Here is a 17,833-nt window from a genome sequence, read left to right as displayed (position 1 = left end):
AAAATAAAATGAAATAAAAATAAAATATTCTGCAAATTTTTAGTCTTCCATATATGTGAATTATCATTATTATTATTTCTGCTGATTCTGCATAGCTATCATTTTTTGAGGGGTGGCTATTTCTTCTTCTTTTAAGTACATAGCAACCTCAGAGACCAAGGACCTCCTTTCCAGCTATCCCACCTGTCCCCTTGATATAACATGCTTACCACAATATAGTCCTGAAACAAAACTAACAAATACCACTGAGTGACTTCACACCCTTGGACCTGAGTCAACTTTTGACTAAGTATCAATCATTTAAGTCTTTAGTCATTTAAATATGTTGGCCATGGATTGTAACAGCCTCTTAATTAATACATGTTTGTTGAATGTAACTCTATTGAATACAGGGGTCTCTAATTTGGATCCCATCTTAATGAATATTTTTATCAGTCATCTAGAAGAGGGAGTACACAATGAAATCTCTAAAGCTGCAGGTGGTATTAAATGCTTTGGTCTAATGAAATGCCAACCTAAAGATCTCATTTGGCTGCTTACTACAGATGACTGACTCTGTGGGTAACTCCCAAGTGTGTGTGTGTGTGTGTGTGTGTGTGTGTGTGTGTGTGTGTGTGTGTGTGTGTGTGTGTGTGTGTTTATCCTTCGTTGCCGAAGAAGACCATGCCATCAGAGAAATAATGACATGACTTGCACTTGACTTTGTTTTGAGTGAGGGAGGGCTGTGCAGGTCACTAGCCTCACTTCTCCTCCAGAACCATCTGAATCCAGTGACCAGATATTTATCAGGATGACTGGAGGTGACCCAGGATGAGGCAATTGGAGTTAAGTGACTTTCCCAAGGTCACACAGCTAGTGAGTGTCAAGTATCTGAGGTGAGAGTTGAATTCAGGTCATCCTGACTCCTGCTCTGGTGCTCTATCCACTGCACCACCTAGCTGCCCCAACTCCAAAGTATTTTACTTAGGGACAAACAACCCAAATTTATATACTGTACTTCTAGAATGAGTACTAGGCTGTCAGAAAGGACCCGATAAAGGGGGACTGGAAGTCACAGAATCATAGATTTAGAGCTGCAAGAGATCTTAGAGACCACAGATAACAGCCACCTTGTTTTACACATGAAGAAATTGAAGAACAGAGAAGTTGAGTGACTTGCCTAGGGCCACTCAGTCAATACATGTGAGACAGAGTTTGAATCCAAGTTCAGTAGTCTATCCAAGGCACAATTGTACCATTGCTGCCTCAATGTCAATGACGATTCCTTTAAGATATTGGTCCTATATGTTCTAGCCTTTTTCTACCCCCAAAGTCATTAAATGCTAGATGTCAGTCAAAAGAATATTAGAAAATAGCCTTTCTGTGCTGCCCTGAAGAGGATTCCATATGGCATTGCTCTCGGTTTCTGTCATAACTTTTGCAATGTCCGGAGCCCTAGATGTCTTGCAGATGAAGGAAGAGGATGTCCTCAAATTCCCTGTTGCAGGCACCCATTTGGGTGGCACCAATTTGAACTTCCAGATGGAAAAGTACATCTACAAAAGAAAGAGTGATGGCATCCACATCATTAACTTGAAGAGAACTTGGGAAAAGCTTCTGCTGGCAACTTGTGCCATTGTTGCCATTGAAAAGCTAGATGATGTGAGTGCCATCTCATCCAGGAACACTGGTCAGTGGGCTATTCTGAAATTTCCTGCTGCCACTGGCACTATACTATTACTGGATATTTCACACCAGGCACCTTCACTAACCAGATCCAGGCAGCTTTCAGGGAGTCCTGAAAAGTGGTCACTGATCCTTGGGCAAATCATCAGCCTCTGACTAAAGCATCGTATGTTAACCTTCCAACTATTGCACTGTGCAACACAGACTCCCCACTGCATTATGTGGACATAGACATTCCATGCAACAACAAGGGAGCTCACTCAGTGGGTCTGATGTGGTGGATGTTGGCCCATGAAGTCCTACATATGTGTGGCACTATCTCCCGTGAACACTCATGGGAGGTTTATGTCTGATCTTTACTTCTACAGGGATCCAGAAGAGATTGAAAAAGAAGAGCAGGACTCAGCTGAGAAGGCAGTGACAAAGGAGGAGTTTCAGGGTGAATGGACTGCACCTGTCCCAGCAGAACTGTCATGTACTGATTCCCACAGTAACCATATATAATCCAGAGGTCAAGCTATACATGTCAACTCCCTAGGCTATCTTATTACAGATGTAACAGACCAAAACTACACCCCTTAGAAGACCCCTCTCCCTGCCCAAGGTTTCTAGTAGTGGATGATGCTGGCACCTAAGGTATAAAAACTGTATGTTCTTTTCTACCCAGCACCACCTAATTAGCATACTTGGGACACCAATCACTGAATTTTTTCTGTAAGCATTAGCATTCTCCCTTCCCCGCATTCCCCTTTCCCCGCCATTAGGTTTTGAATTCCCTAAAGAGCTCCAGTATTGTTATTAGCGTTACAATAAACTTTTGCTACTTGACTGGAAGACTGCTTGAGTTCTCAAATTCTTTCCAGATGACTCTACCCTATACCTTGAGAGTTTTGGGGTCCCTGTACCACTAAATTACATTAATCTCCCTATTTTTTTACTTTAAAAATAAATCAGGTTTAGGTTTTACATTTATTTTTTTATTAGCTAATATATTTATTTTTAGTTTTCAACATTCACTTCCGTAAGTTTTAAATTTTCTCCCCTTCCTTCCCCAAGACAGCATGTATTCTGATATAGGCTCTACACATACATTCCTATTAAACACATTTTCACATTAATCATGTTGCATAGAAGAATTACAACGAATAGGAGAAGCCATGAGAAAGAAAACAAAATAAAACAAAAAAGAAAATAGTCTGCTTTGCTCTGCATTCAGACTCCATAGTTCTTTCTCTGGATGTGGATGGCATTTTCCATCATGAGTCCTTTGGAATTGTTTTAGGTTCTTGCATTGCTGGGAAGGGCTGTCTCTCAAGATCAGTCATCTCACACTGTAACTGTTAATGTGTAAAATGTTCTCCTGATTCTTCTAACTTCACTCAGCATCAGTTCATTTAAGTCTTTCCAGATTTTTCTGAAGTCCTCCTGTTCATCATTTCTTATAGCACGATAGTATTCCATCATATCTGTATACCACAATTTGTTCTTTCATTCCCCAATTGATGGGCATTCCCTAGATTTCCAGTTCTTGGCCACCACAAAAAGAGCTGCTACAAATATTTTTGTACATGTGAATCCTTTTCCCATTTTTATGATCTCTTTGGGATACCATCCCACTATGTTTTAACCTTTAAGATCAGCCTTAGGTGATATCATAAACTAGCTGAACACTCCCTACCTTTCTTTTGCTGCACCATGTCTGCCAATCTTAGAATATTGGAATTGAGGGTATCAACTTGAGATTTTAATGAAAACAGTCAGTACAACAAATTAAAGGTCTGAGGAGTTGCAGCTCATGGTACAGCACAGCAAGGTGCTGGAGAACCCAAGGAGGAAGAGCTGGGAATAGGGTTTATATAGGGAACTAGGGCAGAGAGACTGGGTTGTGGATGGCACCATTTGCTTTGTATACCATGCAAAAGTCCTTAAAGAAAGTTTGGGGAGGCGAGCGTTTAGGGAATTTACTAAATAATCTGATGTCTAGTCAGCCCCAGGTAATTCATTGACCTGGGAACTAAAACCAGGTCAGGATCAGTCAGTTCTTAGTCAATTGTTTTTGTCAGAAGAGACTTCTGAGATCTTAGAGAAAGAAGCAAAGGTAGAAGAAATAACTCACCCAGTCACAAAGTAGTAAATGACAGAGCTGGCTTGTGAAATCAGGTCCAGCTCCAGCATGCTTTCTACTGTGCTACACTGCTTGGCAGGAGAGGACAGCAAGACTTGGAAAGACTTTATATGTACAGATATTTTTATTGTCACCGTATTTCTTGTAATGAATCATACTTGCCACCTTAAAAATCTGAGTCCATCAGCAAGTTTGGATTAGAAATGACAGCTAGATTAATTCCCCATAAATAACCCAAGGATTATTTTTCCAGCTCTTTGTGTGGAACTAATAATGCCAACATAGCCTTTAGGGTGTTTAGCTTTCCTCCAGGCTGGCTAAAACATCCTTTGGCTAAAGAGACAATACCTTTATGTATATCCTGAATCATCAAAAAGTGTAGTTCTGGACCTTGAGGTGTTGCTTGCCTTTCTTGTGCAGAAGTTGTAGCCTGAAGCTTTGATTAATAATAACAACAATAGTAGTAGCAATATTAATAAAAACAGAAGCTTGCATTGTGTTATCATAGTAAGGTTTGCAAAACACTTTACAAATATTATTTCATTTAATCTTTACACAACCCTGGGAGGCAAGTGCTATCATTATCTTCCTTTCACAGGTGAGGAAACTGAAGCAGACAGAAGTTAAGTGACTGGCCCAGGGTAATACAGCTGGTTCAGGGCTGAGGTCAAATCTAATTTAATCTTTTTGATTCTTGGTCCAGCACTTTATCCACTGTGCTGTCTGACCTCCTCACACAGAAATCTACAGCTGCTATTTGCATCTTAATTTTCAAAATGGCTAGAATGCTTCGAATTTTCCTCAGGGTGGTGTGGTATAGGAGAAGGTACTGGATTAGGGCTCAGGGAACCTAAATTCTAGTAGTATCCTTGCTAATAGCAAGCTATACGACTTTGGGTGAGTCACTCCCCTCTATGGGTCTGTTTTCTTATTTGTACAATGAAGTTGTATAGGAAGATATTGGTACTATTACTGTTACCATTATTTTGATCTAGATGGGGGAGGGGGTATAGTATGACCTTGGACAAAAATGACCTTGGACAAATCCTTTAATTTCCCTGTGTTTCAGTTTCTTTTCTTTTTTAAAATCTTTATTTATTTTTAACATTCATTAAAACATTTTTTAGTTCCAAATTCTCTCCCTACCTCTGGCCCTTCCCCCACCCATTGAAAAGGCAAGAGATATGATACCCATTATACATGTTGAGTCATGCAAAACATATTTCCATATTAGTCATGTTGCAAAAAAAAAAGGAAAAATAAAGAAAATGAAAGACAATTTGCTTCACTCTGCGCGCAGAGTTCATCAGTTCTCTCTCTGGAGGTGAATAACATTTTTCATCATGGGTTCTTTGGAATTGTTATGCATCAATGTATTATGAGAGAAGCTAAGTCTTTCATTATTGATCTTCCTTAGAGTATTGTCTAGCTCAACAGCTCTCCAGAAGCCATTTCAAAAAACCTTCCAGGGGTCTGTGATCTCATTGCATGAGTACTTTCACCCTGTTCACATTCTTCCTTTTTTTAAATGTATATTTATTTATTTTAAATTAATTTATTTGTTTTAAGTTTTCAACAATCACTTCCATAAGTTTTAAATTTTCTCCCCCTCTCTCCCACCTCCATCCCCGAAATGGCATGCAATTTTATGTGGGTTCTACACATACACTCTTATTAAACAGATTTTCACATTAGTCATATTGCACAGAAGAATTAGAATGAATGTGAGAAACCATGAGAAAAAACAAAACATAACATAACACAAGGGAAAATAATCTGCTTCATTATGCATTTAGATTCCATAATTCTTTCTCTGGATGTGAATGGCATTTTGCCTCAAGAGTCCTTTGGGAATATTTTAGGTCCTTGCATGGCTGTGAAGGGCTAAGTCTACCAGAAACAGTCTTCACACCTCGTGACTGTTACTATGTATAATATTCTCCTGGTTCTGTTCATTTTACTCATCCTCAGTTCATATAAGTCTTTCCAGGTTTTTCTGAAGTCCGACTCTTCGTCATTTCTTACAACACAACAGCCTTCCCTTACATTTATATACTACAACTTGTTCAGCCATTCTCCAATCAATGGGCATTCCCTTGATTTCCAGTTCTTAGCCACCACATTCCTCCTTTTTTTGTTTTAATTCAATTTTCTTTTCAGTTCTGAAAGTTCTTCCTCCTCTCTTCTCCCCAACCCTTCAAAAAATAAAACCTATTACAAATATTTGAGTCAAGCAAAACAAATTCTTGAATTAGCCATGTCCTACACACACACACACACACACACGCACATGTATATTGTATATATACACATATACATGTATGCATGTGTGTATATATGTGTATACATGTGTGTGAATATATACCTAAAACATATATATCTATGTGTATACATATACATACACATACATACATATGCACACATTTTATATGTATAAAAGGTATAAAACGTTCCCAAAGGACTCACTGCAAAATGCCATCCACATCCAGAGAAATAACTATGGACCTGAAAGCAGAATGAAGCAGACCATTTTCTGTTGTGTTATGCTTTGTTTTGGTTTTTCTCATGGTTTCTCCCATTCGTTCTAATTCTTCTATGCAACATGACTCATGTGGAAATCTGTTTAATAAGAATGTATGTGTGTATATACACCACCCACGTGTGTTTGCATTCTGAGTCTATCAACCTGTATATCTGGAAGTGCAGAACATGTTTGGTCATGAGTTCTCTGGGATTGTGGGTGATTCCAATGTGTTGATCACCATTCCTTAAAAGGGAAATGGTAACCCCAAGCTTATGATAATATCAGCAGGCCTGACTCTATAACAAATGCTAGTTGAAAAAAGACTACCACAACTATTGAATAGTGAGTAAATATATATAACCAAGCAAATAGTGAATAGAAATTGGAAATGTTGTACAGATTAGAATACACACAAAAAAACCTCAACCCAAAAGCGAGTGAATGAACTCTCCCACTGGAAGCAAAATGCGTTTGTTCAAACAAGACAGAAGCCCTTCCTGATATCACCCCAAGAGGAAAGATCATGAAGTCTCTAGGGAGGCAAACTGGAAATAGGGACATATCGAGGTTCCATGTCTACTCCATGTCTCTTCCTAAAGTCTATCTCTTTTGCCATGTGTCCAGAGTCAGTCTCCAAGACAGTCTGGAACCATATGCATGTCTTTTCTCAAAGTAGAAATGAAGAACATCTTTCCTCTGGAGAGATACTGGACCAGATAAAGCTCTCCTAAAGCCATGCAGTCTAGAGTCATCACTCACTCCACTTAGGAGTATCACACCTAAACAGGAGCTCACAAAATAATTCAAGCCTGAACCACTGGTTACATAATTGTCATAGATCTAGAGCTATTTTTCCTAATTTTCCATGTAAAGGAACAGTATTAGAAGGTTAGTAATTTTCTCAAGATCTCGTAGGTAGTAACTAGTAGAAGCGGGATTCATTTGAACCCTCTTCCTATGACCCTAGACCCAGTTCTCTCCATTTTTTTGGTGTAATTCCTTCATAGGATCATAGACAGAGGGAATTGTAGAGGACATCTAGCCCAACTCCTCCTTTGGCAGTATTGAGAAAACAGCCAGAGAGCCTAAAAAACTTGTTCAAAATTGTAGATAGTAAGAAGCAGAGCAGGGATTTGAACTTGAGTCCTTTGACTTTTGTGCTGGTCCTAAAAAGGGGTATGTGTAGAGGTGTATTGAGAAATCAGTCAGTTAAGAGAAATCCTTAACAGAACTAGGCATTGGAAGGCATCATCTCAGACCAGATGAATGACTTAGAGGGAAGGGTAGGGACTCCCTACCCCTTACCATCCTGCATGGTCAAGGGTCAACAACTCCCCAGGCCCAGGGTATTCTGAACTCTATCAAGTGAACATTCTCAATCTTCTTAATGTGGTGTTAATGGCTATGTCCATATCTTCAAAAGGGAGATGTAACTAAAGTCTCTCCTCAGTTAGCCTCTGTTTTCCAGCCAAATTGAGAGGCTTACTCTTTTAGGTGTCTAATATTCCTCCTCTAGTCAAGGTGCTTTTGCACAGGATCATTCACTCACCTGGAATGTAGTTTCTCATCACCTCACCCTCATTTCCGCCAAGGCTCACCTCCTAAAGCCACCTCCTATCTGAGGTTTATTTGGATCTCCCAGATACAAATACCCTGCCATAATTTGTTTTGTATTTATTTCCTTTTCTGTGTATGTATTACATCCTCCCTCCTATGTAAGCTCCTTGAGGGCAGGGATTATTTATTTCACTTCCGTTTTTAAATCCCCAGTGCCTAGCACAGTCTTTCTTTGTTCCTCCCTTCCTCCCTTCCTCTCTTTTTCTCTTTCTCTCTTTCTTTCTTTCTTTCCTTGCCCAGAGTCACACAGCTAAGTGTCTGAGGTCTCAGCTGTTTCTGACATGAGGCCTTGAACACTATCCACTGTACCACCTAGCTGCCCCTTGTTGTATCTTTCATTGAGGGAACTAACAACAAGGAAACTCCCTTTTCCAGTGAAGATCAGTACCTCCCTGCAACTTATAATCCTATATAAAGACTACAAGGCGTCCCTGAGAGGTTAAATGATTTGTTTAGAGCCACATAGCCAGTGTGTACTCGTGTTTTCCTGATTGTAAAGTTGGAAGGCCTGCATTCAAATCCAGGCCCAGACATTTAATAGCTGACTATGGCCAAGGTGGCTCTGTGCATAGAGCACTGGGCCTGGAGTCAGGAAAAGTCATCTCCCTGAGTTTAAATCTGGCTTCAGACACTTACTAACTGCATGACCCTGAGCAAGTTGCTTCACCCTATCTGCCTCAGTTTCCTTATCTGTAAAATGAACTGGAGAAGGAAATGGCAAGCCATCCCAGTACCTTTGCTAAGAAAACCCAAAAAGGGGTCACAAAAAGTTGGACAGGACTGAAAACGACTGAACAACAACATTAAAATAGCACCTATGTACTCGGGTTATTGTGAGGACAAAATGGAATAATATTTATAAAATACTTTGCAAACCTTACATCATCATAGTAGTGCTAGCTAACTTCCCTGTTACTGTGCCAAATTGTAGACTCCTAAGCACAGGAAGATTAGATGGCTTATCAGTCTATAAAAGCTGAGCTAGTCCAGGTTTCTGGGCTCCTCTTTCTAAGCTAGCCTTATCAGGAGAGAGAAGAAATCAAAATGAGATCTCTGAATGGCAGAGTGATACACCTTTGGGGTGTCTGGTGACCTTCATAGTTTTCAACTTGTGACTTGGTTGTTCTGTTTTGTTTGTGTCTGAGGAGTCTTGTGCTGTAGAAAGTACTTCAAGATTTTAGTGACCTTAAATATGATACATACTTAATGCATATGGCACATATAATAGGGATAAATGGGGTGTTCAGGAGGACTAGACCTTCTGGTATAAGGGTTGCCTCACCCTTTTCAGAGCTGCTTATCCACCTTTGGTGTCTACCTGGCACTCAACTTTTACCAGTGACTCCAAAAAGCTGTAGCAGGCTCAGGAGTCACACTCTAGTAAAACCCTCTCTATAGACAGGCTAATCCAGGTTGAGGATAACCAGCAGGCTTCAAACCCATTGATGAGTTAAGGGATGTCTACCCTAAGCATGTGAAGATCTCCCCAGTGGAATGGGAGGAAGAAAACAACTGTGGAGTGTTTAGAGTACTTAGAGTTTGGTCAGACGTTGAAGACACCAAGGTCATCCACTGCAATCCCAGGCCATTGTCAGTCATCCTGACTTGTCTTGTCACTGGACTTTGATGACTCTGGAAGAGAGAGGGGGGCCACCCACTTCAAGCAAGTCTGTCTTACCTAAATTCAATTCACTCACAAGTCAAGATATCACCTGTGATGTCATTGGACCTCTTAGAAAAAGAAGACAAACGACAAAACATACAATAGAGTGGAGTGGAAATGATATTACATTACAAGGTCATTAACATGTGCTTGGAAACATTTCCTGACTCCTTCCTTATGCTCTTAAGCAGGCTTATTCTAGAAAGCATAGGATTCTGTGTTTCAAAGGTAAAGAAATCCTGATCAGGGAAAGGGGAGAAGGAAGAAGGAGGAATTAGAAGTAGAGTATGTTAAGGGAGGAATTAATCCTAAGTAAAACAAACTCTAATAAGGATGTACCACAATATTTATAGCTCTTTTTGGAGGTGGTAAAGAATGGGAATCTGAGGGGGTGCTCACCAGTTATGGAATGGTTCAACAAGTTATGCCATACAAATGTGATGGAATACTATTATATGATAAGAAATGATGAAGAGAATGATTTCAGAGAAACCTGGGAAGACTTGTATGAACAAAGTGAGGTGATCAGAACCAGGGGAACGATTTATATCATGATAACAATATGGTTAGGCAGCTAGGTGGCTCTGTGGTTAAAATACTAGTCCTGGAGTTAGGATAGACCTGCATTCAAATTTGACTTCAGGTACTTACCAACTGTGTGATCCTGGGCAAGTCACTTCATCTGTTTGCCACTGGAGAAGGAAATGACAAACCTCTCAGTATCTTTGCCAAGAAAATCCCATGGACGGTATGGTCCATCAGTCACAAAGAGTCAGACACAACTGAACAACAGGAACATGGTGAAAACAAACAATTTTGAATGAATTCGGAGCTCTAGTCAGTAAAATTATCAGCTGCAATTCCAGAAGTCTTAAGAAGAAACATGCTACCCACCTCCTGATAGAGAAGTGAAGGATTCAGAGGGAAGAAGGAGACATATATTTTTTCTGGACATGGTCAATACAGAAATTTGTTTCATTTGACTTTACATATTTGTAACAGGGGTTTTGTTCTTTTATTTTCAATGGAGGAAGGGGTTTAGAGTTGGAGTTAGTGTAGGTGGTAGAGAAGGTGGGTTTTTCCTGTTTGAAAAAAATATATAATTGAAAAATACAGGTATTCTGATACCTGGAGAAGGAAAAGCAGTAGGGACAAATGAGGCTAAGCTGTACAGGAATGATAGATTCCCTGTTGGAGACTAGTAGGGTCCCAAAGGAATGAGAAACAGGTCTGGTAACTTTTGATGGGGAGAAAGAGTGAGGAAGAAAGATCATGAATTTTTAGAGAGCCTGCCCTGAGGAGCCCTGAACAGTCTGGAGGTAACATGAGACACCCTTCCTACGTTTCACTTCTTTAGGGCTTTGTACGCCCCAAGGCATTGATCATTCCTGCTTAGTACAATACTTCTCTGCTCCTATTCTCCCAGCACCCCTTTCCTTTTCCCTCTATCAGGCCTCTAGTCTCACATAGCCTATGTAATATGGAACTTGAAACTACTGTGGGAGTGGTGCTATTATAAATACACAAATAAAAAATAAAGGACATGAGAAGATAAATGCTATTTGCATTCAGAGAAAGAATTAATAAAAAGATGTAGGTGTAGAATAATTTATATTTTATATATACACACACACATATACATATACCTATTTGTGCATAATGGTAGCCATGGAGGGGAGGAAAAAAAGAAATTTACATGATAATTTTGTTGTATACTTAGAAAAATAGCAAACTGTACAGGGTGGATTTGCAGTTTCATATGCAGTCATGGTTTTTTTTTTCATTGTACTACATCATGGAAATGCTTGTTTTATTCCATAAATTAAAAAAATTTTAAAAAGACTACTTCAGGCAAACTCTGCCTTTCCTTTTTGTCTGTGTGGAGGCAATTGGGGTGAAGTGACTTGCCCAGGTCACACAGCTAGCAAGTGTCAAGCATAAGGCTGGATTTGAACTCAGGTCCTCCTGACTCCAGGGCTAGTGCTCTATTCATTGCTCCACTTAACTGCCCTCAAAACAAAATTGTTTCTTGAGAATTTTTTTTGCCTTGTCATGTTAACTGACACTTGAATACATTTTCCTCAGAGGTACCCATTCCCATCTCTATCCTAGCCCCCTACCCTACCTATCCCCTGCCCTTTCTAATGGCTTCTCCAGTACGCATTTGATTAAGAGCTGAGTGAAGCTGGCCAGGTCCAGGTTCTGGGATCCATGCAGAAACTGACCAGACATTATCACTCCCAACCCTTATTTTGTAAACATCCCAAACTCTTCCCTCTCTTCCAAGATTTCTCTATGAACTACCAGTTGTAAAGCAAAAAAAAAGCTTACTTTATGAAACTGCGGAATGTCCCAACCCCCTTGCACCTGCAGCCCCTCTTCCACCCACTATGTAACAACCCTGCTCCCAGACTCCTTTTGGAGGATCCCCAGCACTTGCTGCTGAGTGGTACCCTCATTGTATCTATATTGGCTGCCTTCTCTTTAATTCAGGGTGACACTTCATCTTCTCTTTCTCACTCTGACTTACCCAAAGAGAAAGGATTCTTTCTTTTAGCTTCTCAGCTCACCTTTAGTCACAGTGTTTATCTCACTAGCTTTCACAGACTCTCTGCTTTGGAATTCCATGTCATCCCTTATACAACCGTCTTCACATCCTCATTACTATTATCCACTGACTTCTTTGAATTTGGTGTTTTGCTCACATAACACTTTACTGACATCATCCTCAGTGAATTCCAATGATCACATTGACAGAAAAATTGTTAATATCAATTATGATATTACCTGCCACTTCCTCTTAATGATCCCAGCATTCCTGTAATATCCTTGTGGAAGATTCTGAAGATCACCTGGCAGGATAAGGTACCAGACACTGAGGTCCTTACTTGAACTAAACTGCCAAGCATTCAAACTATGCTTCAGAGGGCACAACTCCAATAGGCTGTCCTCATTGTTTGAATGCAAAACATATGCTGGCCAAAATCATTTTATGGAGAGCTCACAGGGCAGGCCATCAATCACATGATGGTTAGAAGAAGTGATACAAGGGCACTCTCAAGGTCTCTCTCAAGAACTTTGGATTTGATTGCGGTACATGGGAGACACTGGCACAGGACCGCTCAGCATGGCATGCCCACATAAGAAAGGGTGCTGAGCTCTATGAGCAAAGTAGAATTGAAACAGCTCAAAGGAAACACAGGATGTGCAAATTTAGAATATCCATCCCAAGTGTTACAATTAGTGCCCAGTCTGTGGTACAGCATTCTGAATTCACATTGGTCTGATCAACCACAGATGGACACACTGAAACTTCACTTTATCAGTGATGTCATTTTGGTCCTCTTCAAGAAGGAAGGACAGCAAGCAATCAACCAACTCTCCATTAGGTTGAGTTAAACCAAATCCTGAGTTCTCATCTTGGCACCTTTTCTTGTAAACAAAGCCAGTTTGAGCTCCACCACCTTTCAAAGTAGTTTCTTCTATTGTGATTCATGAAGGGCAAAACAGTCAGGATGAAACGTTTTCCCTTGCTCAGATTTCCGAGGGCAGCTGGTATCTCATGACCAGTCTTTGCTACCTAATGTAACACCACCCTACTTTTTCTCCTAAAAATATGAGAACCTTTCCTGGAGGTCTCCTGGTTGGACATGTCCCCAGGATGGCAGATTTGCTACCCTGTCATCTAAATTAAAGACACTTTATTCCTCCACTTATGAGTTTGATTTATTTCAGGACTTGATATCAATGAAATATTAATTTCACAGTTTCTTTATTGGTCACCATCTCCACTCCACTTTAGCCAAAACAGGAACTCTCTGATCATCACCTAGAATTGCTTCATTTCTAAGTGCTAGAATTGGAAGTTCCCTTCTCTTCACCTTCTATCTCTTTTGTCCCTTATCAGTACTGGACTTGTTTTTCAAGTTCATCATGCTCTGCTCCCTCATATCCTACTTGTGTTCCCAGGCAATCAAGTCCTTTCTCGTTTCAAAAGAGGAAGTAACAGGATCCTTGGGAGGTAGTGATCATATAATTTTAGAGTATTATAACAAGTAAGAAGAGTCAGAGAGGAAGCATGATATAGTAAATAGAGTGTTGACCTTAGAGTCAGGAAGACTTGGACACAAGTGTGATCACTAACATGTACTATATGAACCTTGCAAGTCGCTTAACTTCTCAGTTTTCTAGACAACTTTTTAAGATTATGAATTGGGGAGCCAGAGTGGACTAGGAGCTCTACATCAGTGAAATCAGAGATTTGATTTAAAAAACAAATAAACAAGGAAAGAAAATAAATGAGGGCATAGGCCAATATGCACCTAGATATGGGTAATGGAGATTTCAAAGAGTTCAGAAAAAGATTAGTGGGATCCCCTGATAAGACTCTGAAAGGGAAGTTGATTCAAGAAGAATAAGTTTTCTAAGAATGACATCTTTATGGCATGGTCAATTATTCTAATGGATGAAAAGCAGCATCTAAAAAAGAGCATTTAGATACAAAAGCACTTGCTGAGAAGCTTGGGATGTATAAGGGATGTATAAGAACACATATAAGGGATGAAAAATAGAAAAGAGTAAAAAATGAAAAAGAACGTCACTATCCTGTAAGAACAATGTTAGGAATACTAAAGCCAAGCAAGATCTGAGATGAGATAAAAGCTACAGACAATAATATATCTTATTTGTACATGGCTGTTTGCGTGTTGTCTCCTCAGCCAATAAATATTTATTAAGCACCTACTATGTGCCAGTCACTGTGCTAGGCACGGGAGATACAAAAAAGAGGTAAAATTCAATCCCTGAACTCAAGGAACTTATAATCTAATGGTGTGGACAACATGCAGACAGATATATACAGTGCAAGCCATATACAACATAAACCAGACATGATTAACAGAGGGAAAGCATTGGAATTAAGAGGGTTAGAGAAGGCTTTCAATAGAAGATGGGATTTTAGTTGGGACTTAAAGGAAACCAGGGAGGTCAGTCAGTGGTAGGAGTGGAGGAAGGACAGCATTCCAGGCATGGGGGCCATGCTGCTGCCTCATAGTCTAGTTCACCTTAGAATGTGGCTCCTGAGGGGAGGGAACGTTTTTGCCCTTTTGTGTATCCTTAGTGCCAAGTGCACAGTTTCTGACACATGATAAGCACTTACTATATGCTTATTGACTAACCAAAAAAGTCACTTTTTTTCTTTTTAACTATGTTAAAGGCAAGAAAGAGAGACAAGATAATAGAACTATCACTTTGGCTGGTGAGATGGAACAAAGATAATGAACGATAGAGAGATGGAAGAATTACTCAACTCCTATTTTGATTTTATTCTTTCTACCACAGATAATGGTACTCAAATTGGAAAGAGTATAGTAAAAATTGTTAATAGGAATCTGAGACCCAAGAGAAGGGAGATAGTATCTGCTCTTAGTGAGTCTAAGTCACTTGGGCTGAATCATTCAATCAATTAGTCAATATTCATTAAGCACCTACTATGTGTACCCTGGTGATACAGAAAGAGGTAAAAGGCAGCCACTGCCCTCAAGGAGTTTACAATCTAATGTGAATTATATCCCAGGATAATGAACAAATGCCCAAATGCAAATGCTGAAACACTTTTAATGGTGTTTAAGGAATCATGGTGAATGAGATAAGAAAGGTGCCACAGAACCAGGAAACAACAACATTTTCTCCCAATTTTAAAAGAGGAGGGCAAAATGGCTTTTTCGAACTATAGACCCATAATTATGGGTCCAAGGATTCTTCCTATATCTTACTATATCCATTTCTTGGATAATGGGAATGCCCGGGTATCCAAGGATCTATGCTGTTGGTAAGACCAAATGTGTGACCCCCTGCTTCCCATCACATACAACTTAATAAACAAATGTTGTTGTTGCTCAGTTGTGTCCAACTTTTCATGACCTCATTTAAGGTTTTCTTGGCAAAGGTACTGGAATCTTTTGCCATTTCCTTCTCTAGCTTATTTTACAGATGAAGAAACTGAGGCAAACAGGGTTAAAGTGACTTGCCCAGGGTCACACAATAAGTGTCCGAGGCTGGATTTGAACTCAGGAAGATGGCATCTTCTTGACTCCAGGCCCACCATTCTATCCACTGCACAATCTAGATGCCTCAACCAAATGAATACTGGTTCCCTTATCCTTAGACTGGCTATTTCTACGGAAAGACCACAGAAAGACAGGATTGGTTTCACAGTTTCAGTTTCTGGCTGCCTCATGCCACAGAAAACACAGGTGTGAACACTGATGGGGACCTCAAGTGGTAACAAAGACTTTCAGGAGATGCAGAGAGAAGTTACAGAGTCTTTGAAGAAAGGGACCAAGATGCTCCTTGTACCCATGGTAAGGAACCACTCCACATTCACTGCCTTGTCTCATTCTCTAAAGCTATGCTCTGCCAGTCAGACACAGGGCAGCCAATGTCTAATTGTGGCAGGAAAGTGCACTTGGATTCCTGACATTAGTGCTCATAGAACACAAGCTTGGTCAGCAATGGGCTTGGCCCTATTTGCTGTGTAAAGGCTCTTTATTCAGATTCCTTTCAGTGCTCTGCTATGCCCTGTTCACCTGCATTCCTTCTACCCCTGCCTCTGTTCAGATATTGAATTTCAGACTCTCTCAAACCCTCTCACTGACCCCTGGACAGTTCCACAGATCACACAGAGAAGAATTGTCAGAAATATAACTTATGGATATATGATATACTTTAAAAAAAAGTTGTGTCTTCTCAGGTTAAATTTTTATATTTAGTCTTTTCATACTAGTCAGGAAAGCTAACTACTTTAAACAGTTATATTGCTTTTAAATATCTGTGGTTTAGATCACTGTACAAAAAACAGATGGACCTGGTAGGGACTCTGGTAGGTAAGTCCTAAGAGAACAGGCCCAGGATGTTGAATCTTACAGATTTAAGTTTTGATTTGATAATGTGTCATAAACAGTCTGATAGCTACTGCATCATCAACTTCTGACTTCTCTTCTTGCCCTTCAGTGAGGTTGGCACAGAGGAAAGTATACTAGGTTTAGAGGCAAAAGGTCTGGGGTTCAACATCAGAAGGCATGGGTACAACTCCTGTCTCTGTCACAAAATTTGTGTTTGTGCAACTTTGGACAAGTCACTCAATCTTTCTGTGCCTCAGTTTCCTTATCTTTAAAATAAGAGCATTAGATGCCTTCTAAGGTCTCTTCCAGCTCTAAGTCTATGATCCTATGACCTTATGACTACTCTGGCTATTTATGGAGAGGCTTTCCTTTAGAAGCTTGGTCAATAGGTGATGATATGTTTTAACTACAGCCAAATCATGAAGACAATAAAACCATGGATCTTTTTGATAAACCATTATATTAACAATCATCTACAACTTAAATCCTTAGTTTAAAATCTTGTGAACCTTTACTATCATTATGGAACTGTAGGCAGACATACCCCATACCCCAGGCAAACTCGTGGCCTCAACCACCTGGTCTCAACAATCTTCAACTCCAAGGCTGCTAATAGTATCCTCACTCTGTGAGATACTTTTATTTATCTGTCTCCAGGGAAGAGGGTGTAAGGAGATGGACATGCTTGATTCAAATGCCTTTGATGGAATTTTGCAGCCAGGTGGAGGCTAGGAACATAACAATTTCCCTTGTGTGTTCATGGAGCCCACATCCTTTTTAGTCCACAAAGCAGTATCACATTTCTCAGTACTGACAACTGGAAGGGACAAGAAAGGCATTATGGAGGGGGTGACACTTGAACTGACCTAAATGGAACTATGAATTGCAGGAGGGCAGAGATAAGGAGAGAGAGAATTCTCTGCACAAACCCTCTGTTCTAGTTTTATCACTGACCTCCTAAAACACTGTCTAAATTCTCACCTCTTCTCTCTCCTGTCTTCATGCTATTTCCACTGCCTAGAATATAATCCCTCCTCCTCTCCCCTTGTCTAGATTAACCTCTTCCTTCAATAATATCAGCAGCTCACATTTATATGTCCTTTATGTTTTGCAAAGTATCTTAAATATGTTATCTCATTATATCCTCATAATAATACTATAAAGTAGGTCCTGTCATTGGCTTCATTTTACAGATGAAGTAACTGAGCCCAAGAGAGGCTAAGTGATTTGTCCAGTCCTCTCAAATAAGATTTGAACCCAAATCTTCCTGACTAAATCCAGCACTCTCTGGGCTACACCAAGAGAAGAACTCATTTTAGCTTGTGGTGAACATATTA

The 17,833-nt window shown here is 39.9% G+C and overlaps 1 pseudogene; it reads left to right on the top strand.

The window, feature by feature from the left end:
• The first annotated feature begins 1,422 nt into the window (after window positions 1-1,422).
• On the top strand, window positions 1,423-2,169 carry LOC140507817 (small ribosomal subunit protein uS2-like; annotated as a pseudogene).
• The last annotated feature ends 15,664 nt before the right edge of the window (window positions 2,170-17,833 follow it).

Source organism: Notamacropus eugenii, chromosome 5, assembly GCF_028372415.1.
Source record: "Notamacropus eugenii isolate mMacEug1 chromosome 5, mMacEug1.pri_v2, whole genome shotgun sequence".
Lineage (NCBI taxonomy): Eukaryota > Metazoa > Chordata > Mammalia > Diprotodontia > Macropodidae > Notamacropus > Notamacropus eugenii.
This window is presented reverse-complemented; position numbering and strand designations above follow the sequence as displayed.